This window comes from Aedes albopictus, chromosome 2, assembly GCF_035046485.1.
Source record: "Aedes albopictus strain Foshan chromosome 2, AalbF5, whole genome shotgun sequence".
NCBI lineage: Eukaryota > Metazoa > Arthropoda > Insecta > Diptera > Culicidae > Aedes > Aedes albopictus.
This window is the reverse complement of record NC_085137.1, coordinates 277,256,318-277,277,498: the sequence shown is the minus strand read 5'-3', so window position 1 is coordinate 277,277,498 and position 21,181 is coordinate 277,256,318. Positions and strand designations below refer to the sequence as shown.

The following is a 21,181-nucleotide window of genomic DNA, read 5'->3' as shown; positions in this document are numbered from 1 at the left end:
ATTGTACGACGCAGGACTGAAAAACGAAACCGGCTGGACGATTTCCTGTTCAACGTCTACCATTTTGCCTGTGAACATTTTTTTTTCGTAATATTTCTTGTATTTTGGACAAGAATTATTTGGTTGCTAGAAAAAAAACTCATAAAAATTACAAAAAAAATCATTTTTTTAAATTACTTATTTAACTAATTAACTAACTAAAATGCTCAATACACGCCCTTTTAAACCCGCCTGCTGAAACAATCGATTGAATTCCAGAAGGTAAATCATTCCAGAAATGTACACCTCTTACAAAAAATGAGCTCCCATATTGTGATGTTCTATATCGGGGTATTTGAAACTTTCTGCCACGCTGACTTCTGAAAGGGACTAATTTGGAAAATAAATAAGGCGGGGCATTGGGTTTCAAAATGCTATGGAGAAGAACAGTGCTTCTCAATTTAATAAAACTATCCAATTTACAACCAATCAAGAAATGCTGTAAATGAGTCACGCTAGAATATCTGTTGAGATTAAAAATAAACCGGACACAACAATTTAATGCCACTTTGAAGCGGTTTATAATGTAAGCTGAAGCTTGTGGTAAAACAAAATCACAGAACAAAAAGTGTGGGTAGATTAGTGTTTTGAAGAGCATCAATTTGGTTTGGACATTAAGACATGCTGCTTTCATTCTTAGAGTTCGAAGAGATGCATATGCTTTCCCGCATTGTTTCAGTAAGAATGAATCCCATTCAAAATTATTCTGAATGGTGATTCCTAAACTAAGGACTTCATTCGAGAACTCTATTTTACGGCCATTCAAAATAATGTTTGGTTGATTGATGTTTCTACTACGTGTTATTAAAATGGCCTGAGTTTTGCTTGTATTTAGGATCAGAGAGTTGTCTTTGGCCCAACCGGCTACATCTGCAAGGCATTTATTTATAAGATTTTCAATTTCAAGCTGTTCTAAGTTAGAGCAATCGAAGAAGATTTGCACATCATCGGCAAATAGATGGACTATACAATTGCTCAATTTTGAAGGTAAATCATTTATATAAAGCGAGAAAAGAAGTGGGCCTAACACAGACCCTTGGGGGACTCCTGAAGTGATGGGAAGCATTGATGAAAAACTATCATTACAAAAAACACTTTGAAATCTATTTGTCAAATAAGATCGTATCAAACGAACTGCGTTCCTGGAAAACCCGAACTGTCGTTCTAGCTTTCGGCACAAATTAGCGTGACTAATTGTGTCGAACGCCTTCGAAAAATCTAAAAGGATCATGATAACATTACCGCCTCTGTCAAGAACTACTCCAATGTCATCACAAATACTGAGCATAGCAGTTTTAATGCTATCCCCCTGGCGGTATCCAGATTGATAGGAAGAAAGCAAATTATGTCTTGTGATGAAGTTATTAATTTGATTTTTTGCAACCCGCTCAAATGCTTTAGATAGCGCACTTAGGATGCTTATTGGTCTAAGATTTTCAATAGAGGATATCGCCTTTTTTTCTCAATAGGGATAATTTTAGAAACTTTCCACATACTAGGGTATATACTTGATTTAAGGATTTGATTGAATAAGTGTTTCAGCGGTTTGATTAGCAGTGGAAGAATCAATTTAACGAATTTTATAGGAATATTGTCCAATCCTACAGCATTTGATTTTATGTTGTATATAGCGTTGATAATATGGTACTCTTCAACCTCATTGAACTCGAATGTTGGATGAATAATGTCACTTTCAGTCATGTTACTTATCTCGCTAGTTTGGGAAAAAATACTGCCAAAATGTGCATTAATCTGATCTGGAGTGAAATCAGATGCGAAGCTTATCGGTTTCTTTTTTAGTCCAATCTTATCAAATTTTTTCCAGAGTTCCCTCGAAGACATGTTGTTTGTGAATAAGCTACGAAAGTGCACTCATGAGTCTCTTTCGCCTTAGTAATAATATTCGTTACCTTATTTCGAAGCCTTCTGTAACATTCGTGATCCCCCTCATCTTGACTGCTTTTCCATTTACGAAACGCGAGATCCCGATTTATGATTTCTTTCGAAATGTTTGAATCAAACCAAGCATTAAATCTACTTCGCTTGTGAAAAGTTTTTAATGGCACACAAGAATCATGCAAATTCTGGACATGCATTGCAAGAAACTCAACTAATGAATCAGGGTTATCCATTTCATAAAAGTTGTTCCAACCAATCGTATTATATAATGCTATTACATTTCCTGGATCCATTTGATTGTAATCGCGATAGCTGACTGACTTTGGTGAAAAACTGTAATCCATATCGTACGATGCAAAAATCAAGTCATGATTGGACAAAAAGGGAACACTCACTTGGTTGAATTTCAATATTTTACTACGGCAGTTCGTTATCATTAGATCAATTTGAGACGCACCAGTTCTGTGAAAATGAGTGGGTTCACTTCCAATACACTCTAATGATAAGCTGTTTAAAGCCCTTTTGAACCGCTTGCATCTATCTGCATCAATTTCCATCATATTAGTATTGAAATCTCCCATCAACAGAATGTTATCATATTGATTACTAATGCATGATAGTTTTTCATTCAAAACGGTACAAGAGTCTACCTGTGGAGGATTATAGAAAAATCCTAGAAGAATTCTCTCTTCGCCGAGTTTTATCTCTAATAGAATATATTCTGTTTGTGGTCTGTCACATACACTAGCAGACATTTCTATGATTTTGAACTTTAAATCTTTCTTCAAATAAACAAGAACGCCACCACCTAATCTACCAACACGATCATTCCTCAATATAATGTAATTTTCAATTGATATCACGTCATTTGGAACTGATTCATTAAGCCATGACTCACATACACACATTACATCTACCCTCGAAACCATTGCAATATTACGCAGTTCGTTCAATTTTGTCATTTTTCTGGCGCACATACTTTGACCATTCATGCAGCAAGCAGAAAGCTTTCCATTAACCAATGCAGATTTCATCACAATACCAGGAATACTCAAATTTGAAGAGGTATTGGTACTGGATGCACTAGCCATTATCTTTAATAGTTGCAACAGCGACGATTAAAAGGGGGTGTCGAGAGAGCATTTTAAAACTACACACAATACTAAACGTTTTCATTGAAACCTACAGTTCTGTACGAACAATCTTTAATTTTATACAACAAAGAACAAATTAACGTAAAAGTCATAATATCAACCAGTATTCCTTCAGCACATACGAATTAAAATTTATAGTGCCATTTACACCTATCAATAAGTTGATTCAACCAAGAGATTCAATCTTTCCTTCAACTTCATCAAGAAACACAATTTGATGGAAATATTGCTAAATGTATTGCTTGCATTTTTATTGCGGAGAAGATGGATGATAATGTTGAATCTTGATATAAATACTGATCAACCTGCAAAAGCGAGGATTGAGGTTGATGTTCATATCCTCAATATTTCCCCTCCGAAAGATTGATCCAACCACCACTATCATCCAATCCATCAAGATCATCCAAGTCCGTCAAACTTTCCCCTCAAGTTGTTTCATTCGATCAATCCAGCAGGGTAAAAGAGTCAGCGGATTGAGCGAAGACCATTCCATCAGTGAGGAAGAGATAGCAATTCACCAACGTTCAGCGCGTGGCTCACGGCGTTCATGGTGGCCAGTTCAATTGAATTTTATGGAATGCTTTGAAAGCAAATTTCTAGAAATAAAGTGTCACGTTTTTGCATTGTAAATATTATAAAGACTTGATCATTGAGAAAGTGCCAATTTCGATGCTTCGCTTGCTTATTCAGTTCCATTAATTATTATGAAAAAAATAATATTTTGATAATTTTGGTCATTTACTAAGCCATATTCGATTTTTTTGTAAGCATTCATAAACTCTTATTTAGTGGACCCAATATTTCGGATAAATATGATGAATTGGTAAATAGTGGATCTATTTACCACAGACAAACAGACCTAACACTCTGATGTTTTGCAACGTACACCGATTTAACGGTCTATTTGAAAATTTGATAGTTGGCCAACTGACCACCCGTGGCGCTCGCATCGTTTTTGCTCGAGTTTGACGTTTGCCCACTACCGCCACCTAGTTAATGGTCGGCCAAACTCAGTCCTTTTAGCATTGGGCGAACATGTTTCCGTGACTATGATTTGATTCGGAAAATGTTCGAAGTGTTACGTCTGTTTGTCTGTGTATTTACTAATTCATCATGCTATTTTTTCTAATGTCTTGAGAAGGTTTATGTGTCTTAATTTCTAACACAAGTTATGAACTTCTACCGTTGAACCAAAATATTTCATACAAAATGGAGCTTAAACAATAAGTATAACAGTTACGTTCGAACAAGATTTAATATTTGCTAATGTCATAGTGAATATGTAAAGGAGTATAGGTTTGGAAAACAAAGACTGCCATATTGATTTGTTTGTTTCGCTCATTATTGAAAATGTTTGCTTTATCCGTTATTATTGAAACAGGTTTCTCTATAGCTAGATTGATTACTAAACGATAATTAAATTATATGATTTGAGAGTGACTGCGGGTATTTTTGGCAGTTTTTCTATCCTTGCCATAAGTGTTTTTTGTCGTCCAAATTCCTTGAAACCTATTTGTATACAGTTTGATTGGCAAAGATGTGACGTCAACTTTAAGTTTATCAGGCTTTAGATAACACCCCATGACGAAGAGAAAAAGCGGTCGAAAATATACTGAGTTTCCCTATATCGTTCTAGCATTTTATGCTGAAGGCTCTAGAAAATCGCATATGCGCATAAATTAAAGATGTGATATAAAACATCATAAACCAATGTTAAATATTAAACATTATTTCTAAATAATCTAATGAAAATTTATGATACGCAACTTACTTGTGCTTGAAAATGTTTATTTTGCAACGCTTTCTTGTTTCCTTTATTCCACCATTCCATCAATTATTTCTTTCTCAAGGATTATTGATGGAATCACGAGGATCAAATCAAGTATCAATCCAATATCTTCGACATTACCCCTTTGCAGAGAGATGGATCTAGCCGAGGTTCGAGCAGAGAGAAAATCTCCCGGCAGTATGAGAGATGTTAATGCATAAAGAGAAAAAAAAAACAAGTGTCCGTGCATACGTACACAGCTCGCAAAGCAAAGCCTTTTATTGAATCAATGCGTCGTCGTCGGTGGGTGCGGGGTTGGTTTTCAGTCCTACCGATCCCAATGCCAATAATGCGGAAGATAATGTATACACCGCATTTCTGTCAAATTGTATTTTTTTTAAATAAATTTTCTATTCACATTAATTCTTCTTCTAAGCTTGAACATTATTACATATTCAAACACTCCCGATCAAAAGTTTAGGGTCACTCTCTCAAATACATGTCATTTTTTTAGGATCATATCTCCGCCTATTTGCGTCCGATTTCAAAATCCTAGATCTCACCCAGCACGGAGGAAGTTAGGCGTTCGACACTGTTAGGCATTTGTTAGATATGTTGCTCATCGAAAATTTAATAAAACTTTAATAAAATTCTAATAAAATTTTTATAAAATTCTAATAAAATTTTAATAAAATTAATTTGATTGTAATTTAATTTTAATAAATTTAATTTTAATAAAATTTTAATAAAATTGTAATAAAATTTGAATAAAAATTTAATTTAATTAAAATTTAATTTCAATTTAATTTAAATTTAATTTTAATTAAATTTTAATTTAATTTTATTTAATTTTATTTATTTTTTTTTTAATTTTAATTTAATTTTAATTTAATTTTAATTTAATTTTAATTTAATTTTAATTTAATTTTAATTTAATTTTAATTTAATTTTAATTTAATTTTAATTTAATTTTAATTTAATTTTAATTTAATTTTAATTTAATTTTAATTTAATTTTAATTTAATTTTAATTTAATTTTAATTTAATTTTAATTTAATTTTAATTTAATTTTAATTTAATTTTAATTTAATTTTAATTTAATTTTAATTTAATTTTAATTTAATTTTAATTTAATTTTAATTTAATTTTAATTTAATTTTAATTTAATTTTAATTTAATTTTAATTTAATTTTAATTTAATTTTAATTTAATTTTAATTTAATTTTAATTTAATTTTAATTTAATTTTAATTTAATTTTAATTTAATTTTAATTTAATTTTAATTTAATTTTAATTTAATTTTAATTTAATTTTAATTTAATTTTAATTTAATTTTAATTTAATTTTAATTTAATTTTAACATAAATTTAATTTTTATTTAATTCAAATTTAAATTCAAGTTTAAATCAAAGTTAAAATTAAAATTAAAATTGAAGTTAAAATTTAAATTGAAATTGAACAGGCTCCGAATTTTTTTTATTGAATTTGTTCCGTCCAGCTTTCATTCGAGGCAAGAGTACGGTTGTAGTAGTGAACGTCGACAAAAGTTCACTACTACAATCATACTTCTTGCTCGGATGACAGCTGGAATGAAAAAAAGCAGCATAAAATTCATGCCTAACATTTGTCTAACAGCCCATAGTAAAACATGTCTAACGTTAGTCTAATGTTAGACTAACAAACATGTTTCGAATTTGCAACATGTCTAACAAAAGTGTGTCATATCTGTCTAATTTTAGACTAACATTAGCCAAAAGTGAGACAAAAAGTTAGCCTAACATGCTGGCCAGTTAGTCTCACATTAGGCTAATGTTAGGCTAACCCTCCGTACTGGGCATTCAAAAGATAATATTGTGCGTTTAGCACTAAATTGATTTCCGAAAAAACTTCATTGACTTCCGCTGCCTTTCCTATGCGTTAAACATATCGTCGGAAGTAGTGCGCTGTACAGTAAATCTGATTTTCTATACAGCGCACTACTTCCGACGTTATGTTTAACGCATAGGAAAGGCAGCGGAAGTCAATGAAGTTTTTTCGGAAATCAATTTAGTGCTAAACGCACAATATGTCAAAGAAACTTTGGATTTAAATGAAAAAAAAAACAAAAATGTTTGTATGTAAACTTAAGTTTTCTAAAAAAAATGAATAAAAACTTATGGCAGCGTCGCTGGAAATTGGGTCGACATAATTTTATGATGAGAGCGGTAATATAACCTATTTTCTATCAGCTTTCAATCGCTTTTTACCGAACTTAACTAAAAAATCTTGAAAAAAAGTTTTAAGTAAATTAAATCTTGTTGACATTGACCAAAAGTTTGTGGTCACCCCTCAAAATGATGTATCGGCCAAAAGTTTGCGATCACTTTCGTAAAACATAAAAAAGTGATTTGTTGATATCTTTGCCATCTTTCATTCATTTTTAATTCTGCTTGGCTTATTTGAAACATAACAAATGGTACTTACTACATAGACATTGAACCACACATATTTTTTTTAAAATTTAGATTCTAAAACATAACGTAAAATTGCCTTATTTTTTGCAATGTGGTGAAATGTGTTAACTTCACATAACATTTTTATATATAAAAATCGTTGAATACGTTAATTTAGTTAATTTTCTTTGAAATGATCCAAAACAAATTGAAATTGAACTAAAGATAACGAAGATATCACCAAATCACTTGTTTTACGACTCCAAACTTTTGGCTGATACATCATATTGAGGAGTGGTGACCCCAAACTTTTGGTCAATAGCATCAAGAGGTAATTTATTTAATAACTTTTTTTCTGGATTTTTTAGCCAAGTTTGGCAAAAAGCAGTTGAAAGCTAATAGAAAATAGGTTATATTATGTACCGCTCTCATCATAAAATTTTGTGGACCCATTTTCCAGCGACACTGCCGTAAGTTCATGTTTATTTATTAGAACATTTGGCAACTTTGGGTTAAGTTTACATTCAAACATTTTTGTGAATGTTTCACCTGAGTCATGTTCAAAGTTACTTTGACTTATTATCTTTTGAATGAGACCTATGGTTTTGAAATCGGGCACAAATTGGCGGAGATATGTTTTTGAGAGGGTGACCCTAAACTTTTGATCAGGAGTGTATTGTACATATGTTTTTTTTACGAAAAGTTTTTGGACAGCCCATGGGAAAATCACAAAATTACTACTGAAAGGTGTTTTTATTTGGTGAATTCAATGCAGCTTATATTTACATCTGAAAAACTTCGGTGAAGTCACCAGACAGACAAACAGGCTATCTGTGTTATTTCCAGCAACTGCTGCATTCGGTTGTCCTAGAGTGACACATTTTTTTCTACATTCTAAAAAATCAAAATTTTCAACGTCTGTTGTCTGTGATTTTTTTCATAAAATGCTGTGTCTGGTTGTTTAAGGTTGTCACTGGTTTTTATTTCCAGTAACTGCTGCATTCGGTTGCCTAAGAGTGACAGATTTTTTTCTGCGATAAAAGAATCATTTTTTTCAACGTCTGTGATTTTTTTCATCAAATGCTGTGTCTGGTTATCTAAGGTTATCACTGGTTTTGTTTTCTGCATCTGATAGTAAAGAAGAATTGAAGTGTCAAATATTAAAAATAAATCAAAATTTTCAACGTTTGTTGTCTGTGATTTTTTGCATAAAATGCTGTGTCTAGTTGTCTAAGGTTGTCACTGATTTTGTTTTCTGCATCTGCAAAAAAAATTCAACGGCTGTTGTCTGTGATTTTTTTTTCATCAAATGCTGTGTCTGGTTATCTAAGAATGTCACTGATTTTATTTTCTGCATCTGATAGTAGAAACGAATTGAAGTGTCAAATATAAAAAAAATCTAAATTTTCAACGTCTGTTGTCTGTGATTTTTTTCATCAAATGCTGTGTCTGGTTGTCTAAGGTTATCGCTGATTTTGTTCTGTGCAAGGAATTGAAATGCCAATTTTTTTTTTTGTGAGAATTCCCCCGCGTGCTGCGTCTGCTTGACTAGTCACCGGACAGACAAACAGGGCTATTATATATATGTGTGATGTGATGTGTGATTTAAAAAAAAATGGCAACACGGCAGAATGTTCTGCAATAATGATGCTCTCGTTCACGCGCTGCTGCATTGAAAGGTTGATCTGGAGGGGAAATATTGAACCAATCATTTGATCCATGGAATAATTTGACCCATGGTTTGAGCAAACTTCGAGAGGATTGATGTAACAATTTTGAAGGTGGGGAAATATTGTAGATAAAATTGAAGTAAAATGCGCTATGGAGGGGAAATATTGCTGCGTGGTTGATCAAACAGAAGATAGGGGAAAAGTTGAATGATTCATATCAATCTATTTTCGAACAATAATATACATTCAATGTTTCCATAAAACGGTCAACTATTGATCAATATATGCATCGTGTGACTGGCGCTTATGATGAAACAACAGCAACCCAATCAGCAACAACAGCAACAGCGACGTTCAGCAGAACAGCAACAGGCACCAGCATGACTTTCAGGATGGAATCATGGGATATTAAGGAAGGAAGGAAAGGATAAAAAGAGAAACTGTGAAGGAAAGGTTCAATTGCGTTGACCGATGCAAAGCAAGTCCTCCTCTGACTTGATGACATGGTCCTGATCCGAGTTGGGAAGTCTGACATGTACCATTCCCCCACGGCAATAAACGCTGGAGAGCATATCCTGCCGCTTCAGTTCTACGGCTTTGGACTTCAGCTTCCTCGCGGATGGTGTCAGATTTTCATTGATGAAAACCGGCGGATCGTGCTCAAGTGGTGACAATCTGGACAGTGGAAGATTTTTGGAACCGCGTTAGTACTATTTCCACCGACTTTTGGTACTGTTCGCCCGTCAAGCGCTCAGAATCTCGGAGCACGACTGGATGATAGTGATGAACCAGTAAGATCGATTTGAATTTGTGCTGTTGGCCATCTCCAAGCATCTGTGTTGTTTTAAATACGAATGAATAAATTATTGGTCGTAATCTTTAATTTTGTTTTATTTTGGTAAGGTCATTACAAAAATAAAAACAAGAACAATTTCTACGCAAAATAACATTAATTCAGAGTTAAACTAGCCTAGGTATATCAATCTTATACTGGATTACGTATAAGTCAAAGTTATACTGAGCCAGTATGATCTGCATTTAAACTTAGCTTGGGGTCAACCAGGCGAATAGTGAAATAGTGTGGGATGTATACTATTTAGTATAGTTTTTTTTCTGAGTGTATATCAATGCATTGGAATCATGGTAGACAGGATGTCCTGGGCGCTAATAAATAGCGCCCACTGTCAAATGCGAAAACATCAACAATTTTTTTTTTAACGTTTTTTTTGGTTTGTTGATCAGTTTTTGGAATAATTTTTTCCACCTGTTATGATCACAAAACACTTCAAACTCGCTTTAATATTAATGTACGGTAAGAGGAGCATGCGATTAGTTGAATAAAGCAACCCAACAAACACGCATTGTAAATGTGATTTCGTGTGTGGCTCACAACATCAAACAAAAGCTGCGTTTGTTGATTACACGCTCATTTCAATTTGCACGAATATGAGTATAAGGCAGTTAGATGTTGGCTACGATATATTTCATTGATGCCAGGGGCCTGATATTTTCATATTAGAATGCATGAACCTTAGAAGGTATATGCTGATCAGCTCATGTTCAACCACACCAGAGCACAAAACTTTTGCTATTTTCAATTGACGAAATACATCGTAATTTTCTGAACGAATTAGGAATTTACCTGTTCAGCAGCAACATTTTTGTGAAATGGAAATTTTACGTACATACCTTAGTAACGGGGGCGACAGAAGCATGCATGCATGCGCAGCGCATTTCATGTCAGGCGTCCGGCAGACGATCATTCACACTGCTAGGCTGCTAGAGTCGATCTTCGCGCCCATACTTACACATCACCCATTATTGCACGCATTTTTTTCCGCCATTCATACACGTGTCTTCGTTAAATACAAATTTTCTAAATCACCAGATCGATTCATTACGGTTGCACACTCACACTTGCTCATCGACCGACGCGTTACCACTACCACAAATCCCACTCATTTTCAACCGCGTCTCTTTCTTCCTTCTTTTTCAACCCACGCTATCACTTTCATCCATTTTCATTCACTTTATTTTCACTGGTGCATTTTTACACTGGTGCAAATTTTACTAGATACGCCAAAAAATGTTTCAGAAAAATTAATGAAATAGATAGAATCACTTGAGCGTCTGGAAGTTGAAATAGATTTGCCAAAGTAGTTTTTCCAACTTAAAGAAAATATTTGCTTTTTGATCGGCTTCGCTCGCAATCATTATCCAAGTCAAAGTCAAAGAGCGACACAAGCACACTGTATTCAACCAACGAATGCCTCGGGGACTGGAGATACGTACCTCAGAAGGTCTAACAGAGTTAGGAAAGCACCGAATAGACTCGATCTCTGAATTTGTGTTTACTGACAATACTAACTCTCAATATATCAAGCAATCATTGTTAGGGAGTGTAGTGTCTACCTAATGATTGTGTGCATAGGATATCTACCTACATAAAATACTATTCATTACAGTACCTAAATGTCTAGGTATGTTTCATTATGTCTACCTAAGGTAGTATAAATACGGGTGGTCATTGGACCACAGAGGAGAGACTGCATAAGCTTTGGACTTGTCAACATCTTTAATATTCTTCTTCTGTAGGATATAAAAGTGGCGACGAGGATCAAGGAACGTGTAATTTCTTTTGAGTTATTCCGAAATTATTTCCTTTTGCACGGAGACAAATTTCGTTCGTTTGAAACAAAAATATTCATGTTTATTCGGTAAACTGATAAAATATTTAAAACTAAAATATTAATTTTTAAAACAAACTCAATTACATATTGATTTCTACAATTCCCATTGAAGAGCCCCCCGTTCCGCCGTCGAGAACATAAACAAAACTCTCAAGTTCCAGCTGCATCACCCAACAAGATTTCCTCTTGCAAAAAAGGCAAGTTTCACCAAAAGTTGTTTCTAACATAACCAGTCAGAAGATACATGTTTGTTTCAAAAATGGATTGAATTTGTTTCAAATGTGACGTTCGATTTGCTCCAAACAGTTTTATTTTTGTTGCCAGAACAAATTGACAATTTATTTGAGTTTACCTGAAATATTTTTGATTTTACCATGCTTTTTTCTGCGTGTGGTTTTCAGGATGTTGTAATAACAAATTGTTATTTTTGTGGAGAACGGAATTGTTCTGGTAGAATTGCCATTATGTTGTGAACAGAATGTTCTTTTTGGCCGATGGTGCATTGACAAAATTGTCTTTTTGTTTTGGTAATAACGAAATGTTATTTTTTTGTGGTGAACGAAATTGTTCTTTTGTGGCGGAATTGTCATATGTTATGTTTTGGTGAATGGATTTGTGTTATTTGTACTTTTTGGTAAAGTTGCTGATATTGGGATAGCAAAATCGTTTTTTTGTTTTTGTAGTTTTGTTAGCGAGCAGATATGGTCTTTGAAAGTCAGTTTATTTGTGCTATCATTATTTTGGTGATGAATGTTATTTTTTGAAGTTTTCTAAAGGGGAAAGGACTGTAGTGTCTACCTAATGATTGTGTGCATAGGATATCTACCTACATAAAATACTATTCATTACAGAACCTAAATGTCTAGGTATGTTTCATTATGTCTACCTAAGGTAGTATAAACACGGGTGGTCATTGGACCACAGAGGAGAGACTGCATAAGCTTTGGACTTGTCAACATCTTTAATATTCTTCTTTTGTAGGATATAAAAGGGAGGAAGAAATGTTATAATATTCTACCTTGTATTCAAAACCCTTGTTTTCCTTTACCAGTCCATTATGCTCATATGTCATTGATACCATGATACATAGTAATAAACTGGCATTCATTTGTTATCGTTGCTGTGATCAACACGCGTTCTTACTCTGTGCGACTATTCGAAAACACAACATTATCACATATGTAAATGAGCCATTACCCCCGGAACAGGGGGTCCGTAGTGCTATTCTAAGCCGGCAGCAAGATTTCCCATACAAACTTTAAGCGTGTTGTGCGCCGTCTTAGGCTTTATCGATTTTGCTCAAATTTTGAACGTAGCATCTGGGAGTCCAAAACAACTGATTAAGGCAAAACTGGATCCATTTCCTCACTTTTTGGTTTTTGATTTTTTATAAAATAACGAAGCAATATTTTCAAAATCGGTTTTCGTGCACATGTAGAGCATGGATCAAGGTATCTCCTGATTTTTTTTTTTTCGTGGTGGAAAATGTTTTTCGTTTTTGCAGAAACCATTTTTGAATAAAATTTCACAAAAAAATGGTTTCTGCAAAAATGGAAAACTTTTTCCCTCACAAAAAAAAAATCAGAAGATACCTTGATCCATGCTCTACATGTGCACGAAAACCGATTTTGAAAATATTGCTTCGTTATTCAATTAAAAATCAAAAACCAAAAAAATGAGGAAATGCTTCCAGTTTCGCCTTAAGGAGGTAAGACTTGCCATTTTTCAAAATTTTTGTTTTTCATATAAGATGGCCACTAGGGTGCATCTTGCCTCCTAACGCCCTATATGAGACTCGGCCCAGCGGACGATGTAAAGCAAATATTAACAATCGACTGATGGCGGATCGGCCGAAACTTTAAGTAAGTTTCTGGCTCGGATACCGTACCGTAGCGAACTCTATCTTTCTATCGAACAAGTGGCCGTGCGGAGATATTGTTGCTGTCGTGGCGTCGGTTTTTTTTTCTTTGAGTAATTGGGTAATAAACTGCGGTAGGCTCAGGTAGTGTGGGGTTGGAGACCACCACAAACTGTCAACGAAGGAGGCAGGGTTACATCCCCGACCCACCATTCCCTTTGACCTCAGAAGGCGGGCTGGGTAGTCACTATTCCACGACACCACAACTATTCCGAAAGTATTAAGAACTGATACCACGTGCACTGCGATTTGATCTCCTTTATCAGCTCTTTCAGCTTTATCAGCTAGCACACAGAAGGACTTGCCGACATGTGGTCTAGATCTGCCCCGGATTTTGCCGAGGACCCCTTTCTTCGTTCCGAAAACGCAAACATTTTTTTTGTTACCGTGAAATTGTGAGTGGCCACCCTGTTCAAATTATTCAGATATCAATAATAAAAATCCTTGATCCAGGCGAACCAAACCAAAAGGCTTCTCCAACAGCGGGAAATTGCAACTAAGGTAGTGGTTATGTCGAGGGAAATGGATTTCGCCGTGGAGCGTTACAATGTATTGCAGGAAAGAAAACTACAGCAAAGCGAAAAATTTATCAGTCTAAAATTAAAATCCAAAGGGTTTGCATTGATTTAAACAAAATTCTCAATAATACAACCTGTTAAAAATTGAATAGTTAACGATACGGTTTTTTCTTCAGCTAAAACAGATTCCGACTACCTTAAGGTTTTTCGATAAACGTGCGAACTCTAATATCACACATTTCTCCTGGCTAGTGTCATAATTTATTTTTGAAGGGCGATCTAACTACAGCAGCATCAGTTACTTGGAAATGTTTTCTATTGGTCTGTCTCAAGAGCAAATTTATGTCCCGCATAATCGCAAACTGTAAATGCATTGTTTCTTATACTGTAGATAATTATTAGCAATAGTTATTTAACCATTTCTCAGACTATCGGAGATAACAGTAAGCTAATCATTCAATATACAGATTTACCAGTTTGACAAACGGTAATCCGCCAATTTACAGTATGTGCAATAGGCGGTTAAGATAGGTTACCATAAAAAATGGTTCATTTTCCCGAACAAATTTTTCGCAATATGTACAGTAAAGGATATGGTCAATATATTATCCAGTTTTTCAGGCAATTCACTGCATAACAAATGGTAAGAGAATAGTTTAACAATATAGCTAGAAGAAAAACGAGCACTGTATGGATTTATTATTGATGTATGGCCTTTCATGGTATTTGAAGGTTTGATATATGGATCATCTATATTTGAATCGTTAAAAAAAAAAAAAAGATTTTATCCACCTATGGTGAACAGAACCCTTCTTACACTTATTAAAACTATTGTTGTAATATTTGTATTTAACATATTCATTCTGTGTGGTGCACCAAAAGTTCTAGAAAATATTGTGGATTTGGCATCTAGTGGATTGGTTTCCAAAATAGCATCATGGACCATGGACTAAACTACCAGAAATGTCAGACATCTTCTAGAATCTTGTATGAAGTTTTTAAAAATAGCTTACATATTCTGGAATATTGTATCTTTTGTTAACTGACAAAAGATCTTGAATCGATTAACAAATGGATAAGAAAATCAGCGAGGTACACTTTGTCTAATATCTTTTAATCAGTCGAATAAATTAGCTCCTAAGTACTTGGTATTCATGGTTATGGTGTAAAAAGGACAAAAATAATACGGACTGGCGAGTCGGAGAGGGTAGAAGTTTTCGTTTGTTATAATTGACAAAATAAACAATCGGGCGCTTTTTTCTTTCTTTGACTTGCTTGGTATTTTGTGGATTATTGTTTTTTTTTGTTTTGGAAGGTATGCGATTCACTATTGAGCCTTAACATTATTTTGCATCTGAATAGCATTGATATTGTCAAGTCTGTACCAACACCCTAGTCCCACACCAAAATACCCTTTGCTATCCCATGGCGTTTTTGTGGTCAGCAAAGACTATTCAGCCATTACCCACCCTTATCATCGGCTTTGGACTGACTTGCGCTCTCATTGCCCCACCAAATGCTGCAAAATGAAAATGAAAATAAAAATGAAAAAAGGACAAAAATAATATATCTACTATGCTACTCAGTTTTGGAATGAGCTAGTTATTTTGGCTGTCCAGTTCTTGCATTTTCTCCCCAATACATAAATTCAAAGCCTTCATTTAACATATTGTTAGTTTTCATAGAATTCCTGTTTATTTGTAATTTGTTATTTATAATTTTATTGAAAACAATAACCTGCTAGTATGAGGTCAGCATTATTGATTGAACAATAATTTCCCATGGACTGGTCAAAAGCTCATGCAAGATAACAAACGAATATAATAATAAAAACCTGAATTAATCCACCTATGGTGGACAGAACCCTTTTTACACTTATTAAAATTATTGTTGTATTATTCGTATGTATAATTGTTATTTTTGGTCATTCTAAAAAATATTGTAGATTTGGCATCAAGTTGATTGCCTTCCATAATAGAATCATCGACCATGGGCTCAACTACTGTGGGGTGTGAAGAATGATTAGTGATATTCCCCTTGCGTGTCCTCCCCCCAGTAAGCATCGGTGACAGCAATCATCATGACGAGACAGCGAGTGTGTTGCTGCCTCATTGAGGAGTGGAGCTTTGGCGGGGCCAGTCGCCTGTATTGCGAGGTCCCGTATCATGCCAAGTGATTCTACTGCAGTTTGCTAAGAATGGCGGAAACGGATTGTTATAGTGAGTTGCGCAATATTCACAACTAGGGAATCGCGCTACTTGGGCGGTGGCTTCTATATTCGTCTGTTTTCCACTATAACTCAGTCAATCTTGAACCAATTGACACAATTCTTGGAATGCGGTGAGATAGGTATAGTATCTACCCGTGTACAAAATTTCAAGTCAATCGGTTCAAAATTGACCGAGTTACAGTGGAAAACAGACGAAAATAACAGACGAAGAAAACCACCGCCCAAGTAGCGCGATACCCTACCAGAAATGCCAGCCAGAATCTCCTAGAATCTTGCATGGAATGTTTAAACAATAGCTTACATATTCTGGAATATTGTATCTCTTGTTAACTGCCAATCTATTAGAGCACCTTTAACGGTGCGCTTCTATACCCCGTTTGGCAGCCCTCCATCATTGCATCAAACTTTGCCGGTCGCTGCTGGATGCGCTCGCAAAATAGTAGCGCTATGGGTGGGTGACCAAATATAGTAGCGGGACAGTTGCGATGCTAATAATTCTATGGGAATATGACAGCCCTCCCGATACGAATCAGGATGACTAATTTGATTGCTACCGGTATGGAAAAGGGTGGTTAAGTCAAAATGGTAGCGCTGCGCGGGTTGCTCGAATAGTAGCCGCCGTTAATGTTGCTCTTAATACATGGGTAAGAAAATCATCGAGATACACTTTGTCATATATTCTTTATCAGTTGAATAAATTACATCCAAAGTACTTGGGACCCATGGTTATGGCACAGAGAAACAGACGTCACACTCCGCTCGCTTCCCATCGATCACCTTTTTAACGGTTGATTCAAATTTTCGGTAATAGGTCGATTGATCACTCGTTGTTCTGGCGTCGTTTCTGCTTCTGTTTGACGTTTGCTCACTACTGCCACCTACACTGAACTACAAATCTACCCAAAATTAAGTTGTTTTGACGCAATCCCGGTCTTCCGTGGAATAACTCAAATTTGCGTTAAACAGCGAAAGTGGTGAGTGAGTAGTTCTCGTCTGAGAGCGGCAAAAAAATTAACCCAGTGGTACACACTAAATTTTCGATTTCTCATCCAGCAATATGAATTACTGAGATGCAACCAGCAAATTTTAGTTTACTGAAACATCAGTAATGGTAACTGATGAATCAGCAATGATTTCAATTGCTGGTTACCAGCAATCCATGTGTCAAACACTTAAAGTTTCCCCGGGAATTATGTTGCACACTCATCTTCTTAACATTTACTAAATCACCAAGCATTCATAGGTATCCCAACAAAAAAACCTCTTGCTGCACAGAATGTAAGCACCGCATCTGTTATGGATATTCCAAGCCTTTGAGTATTGTTTGCTAGCCGTAAAGTATTGGCGCATTTGCCCAAAAGTACACGCGGCAAATCCCCGAGGAAAGGAACAGCCGCGTTTTTTGCATCCCGTTTACTTCATTCTTATGGGAGATAACATTGCGGCGAAGTGCGGCCGTTCCTTTCCAGAAGGATTTGCCGCGTGGAATTTCGTGCAAATGCGCGTTTGGAAACATTATAAAGGACGCGCCGTGTATCATTTCCAGCGCACCACTCAATACCAAAGATACCAATTATTTATGAAACTGGAAAATTTGTAAACATTTTCAGAAAAAAAAACAAAAAAATCAGCTGGAGTCGAGCGCGGATAAAATTGCTGGTCAACCAGCAAAACAAGCTGTCAATAAACGATACTGAAAATCCAGCAAAACATATTTTGCTGGATGGAATGCTGATTTTACAGCATGTCAAAAACCAGCAAAATTTTGCTGGTTTCCAGCGAAATAAAAATAGTGTGTACACACCAAATTTTGAATTTCTCATCCAGCAAAACGTATTGCTGGAACCACATCAGCAAATTAAATTTTACTTAACAATCAGTAATGGTAACTGAAAAATCAGCAAACACTTAAATTGCTGGATAATCAGTTAAACACTTGTCAAACACTTACAATTTTCCAAAAATACTTTTGCACGTCTCCTCACATCAACGCGAGCTAACAGGAATCAATGAAAATTCCACCCAAAAAGGTACTCGGCAGCATCAAATGTAATGCGCCACGTCCACGATGGACATTCCTAGCATTGTAGCGCTGCTTTGGAGCTAAATTTGGTGGGTTTAATATTCATTATTGAACTTTGTTTTTTCGTCGAAAAGAAAAAAAAAAACAAAAAATCCGGCCGGAATCGAGCGCGGACAAAATTACTGGTGAACCAGCAAAAAAATCGCATTACTCAGGGTGTCTACTACCTGGAAAAACCTGGAAAACCTGGAATTATCAGGGAATTTTACTCGACCTGGAAAAATCCTGGAATTCTCAGGGAATTCTGGTGACAATCAGGGAATTTCTGTGTTTATCACTTCAATACAAATTTTCAGTTAGAAATGCCTCAAAGCAAATAAAAATTTCGGCTGCGCCGCTACTAACTACTCGTTTGTTAAATTACCCTTGACGAAACTAACTTGTACTTTTTCCACAGCAATCTCCTATTTAATGGTTTACCTATTTCGGAAAACTGAGTCGCCATGCTTTTATTGCTAGGATTTTGAATTCTTAAATCTTTCAAACTATTGCAGCGTTAAATATTAGCTCAGTGAATTAAACTATTTTGCTTCATTCCCATATGAATGAGCTTACTGTCTTGCAGAATTTATTGAGGTTTGCCTAACAAATTCGCAATCGCCTGTAAATGTTGAAAAGTACCGGAAGGAACTTAGAGATATATTTTAAGCGTAGTTCCTGAAACTCCCGCTGAATATTATTGATCAATAGGAACTCCTGCCGGATGTCAATATTTCTAGCGAAGTTTATTATATGACTTCTGGGAGAATTTAAAAAAAAAATTTGATCTTTTCTGAAACGTTTTTGAACAACACATTAATGATTCTTAACAATTTTTGAAAGAACATTCAACTCTCTTTCCCATAGTTGCTTCTGAGCTCCACATATTTAAACGAACTTGCGAGAAACTATTTTCGATGGACATAATGCAATAGTTTTAGAACATGGTTGCCAACTTATTATCTAATTGTCCATTAATTATTTCAAGAGTGAAACTATTGACAACCAAAACTATTGATTTACAACATTTGTTCTATTAGTCTTGAAAATAGTCCATCTGTAACAATGTTTGGTCATAAAAGCGCTGTTTTGACGTAAAACAATAGTTCAAATTTGTTATGGAGAAAACAATTAAAATAGGTATTCTGAAGGAATTCAGAATTTTTTTATTTGAATTTATGTAAACATTTTTAAAATTTTCAAGTGTAATACTGCCTATTTGAAGTCAATTCTTTTGAAGCTCTGAAAGGATTTTCTGGCTGAAGTCCTATAAACATATCTAACATTTTTACTAGCAATTTCTATAAAAGAAGAAATCGCTGGAGAGAAAAATCTTGCGAAATTCCTGAAAAATACATAGTTAAACGATTCTTTTGCAAAACCAACCAAGATCTTCGTCCGCAATAACAGAAGCTATGCGTGAAGGGTTTCTTGGATGATTTGTTTAACCCCTTCCCGCCCACGACTTCTTTCAAACTTTTGAATGCCTTTTTACTATGAACAAAAAGTGCTCGAACAAAAGCTGTTAGGGATCACTTAAATTTATCAAAATCGTAAAAAAAGTTTTTAATTGATTATCAATAGTTTCACTATTGAACCAATAATTAGAGTGTACAAGTACTCTAATAAGCTTATAACCTCTTCCCAAACGCCTTTATAACATATTGAAGTGAACTGGTTTAGGTCGGATTCGTTAAAAAGTGATGGTGCTCTACAGACACCACAAGCATTAAAGCTTTAAATTAAAGAATTAAAAGCGTTAGCAGCATTTTATTTAGATTTCCGACAATATTTAAGAAAGTTTGCTCAGGAACTACTCGGAAGATTGTCTGCTGGAACAGCCAAACTTAGCTTTTATAAAAATATACTGTAATTTCTTGTTGTTTCCTTGCTAAATTCCTTCAGATATTCATAAACAAAATTTTCATCAAATTATGCAGAAAATTCTCCTAAAGTATCGCCAGGATTGTTTTAAGAATTCCATCAGAAAATCATCTCGCGCTTCCGTCCTGCTGGTGTAATTTTGTGTTTAAATGTCATTATAGTTGGAACTAGAAATTTCCCAAAAAGTTGCGTTTCCACGAATTTCTAGAAATCTTAAATCATGTTTAGTTTAGTCGATTTGTTAAAGTTTCTTTAATCTGGAATTATTTTCAAAAACCTGGAAAAATCCTGGAAATATCAGGGAATTTCATTTTCGTAATTGAGTAGACACCCTGTTACTGGATAGCCAGCAAAGTAATTATTGCTGGATGGATTGCTGGATCCACAGCATGTCAAAAACCAGCAAAATTTTGCTGGTTTCCAGCGAAATAAAAATAGTGTGTAAGTTATTTTCACCCAACGGAGGCCTCAAATGACGCAAATTTGGGTTAATTCAAGAAACCCCAAATTTGGCTTCTTCCACGGAAGAGCAGCGGATGCGTCGGTGCTTCTCTCTTTGTTTTCGACAACATTGCGGTGGGGCGAGGGAGAAAACAACCCAACTTTGAGTTAAAACTTTAAGCAGTTTAGCCAAATTTGAGTTTTTAAAACTAATTCTTTGGGTTATAATATTTTTCCGTGTGGTGTTTGCCCGGCCATGCACAGTACGTTTAGCATTGGGCGGTTGTGTTTTGATGACGATGTTTTTCAATGAAACTTGTTCTAAGAGTTACGTCTGTTTCTATATGGTTATGAATCAAAACCAAGTGTCATTTATACAATTGTTAAGGTATAAAAAAAAATAAAAATAGCCGGGGCCCGTGGCGTAATGGTCACACGTTCACTTCATAAGTGGATAGTTATGTCAAGAAAAGACT

General features: G+C 34.9%; 1 long non-coding RNA gene across 4 annotated transcripts in view; it reads left to right on the top strand.

Moving 5' to 3' along the window:
- LOC109398151 (uncharacterized) overlaps nt 1-14,045 on the top strand; it is a 65,046-nt gene extending 51,001 nt beyond the window's left edge. For all 4 annotated transcript variants that reach the window (XR_009997754.1, XR_009997753.1, XR_009997752.1 and 1 more), the window contains 2 exons: nt 13,837-13,965; nt 14,024-14,045. This is a non-coding gene — a long non-coding RNA (uncharacterized LOC109398151). The remainder of the gene's footprint in view (nt 1-13,836; nt 13,966-14,023) is intronic.
- Nucleotides 14,046-21,181: the final 7,136 nt, after the last annotated feature.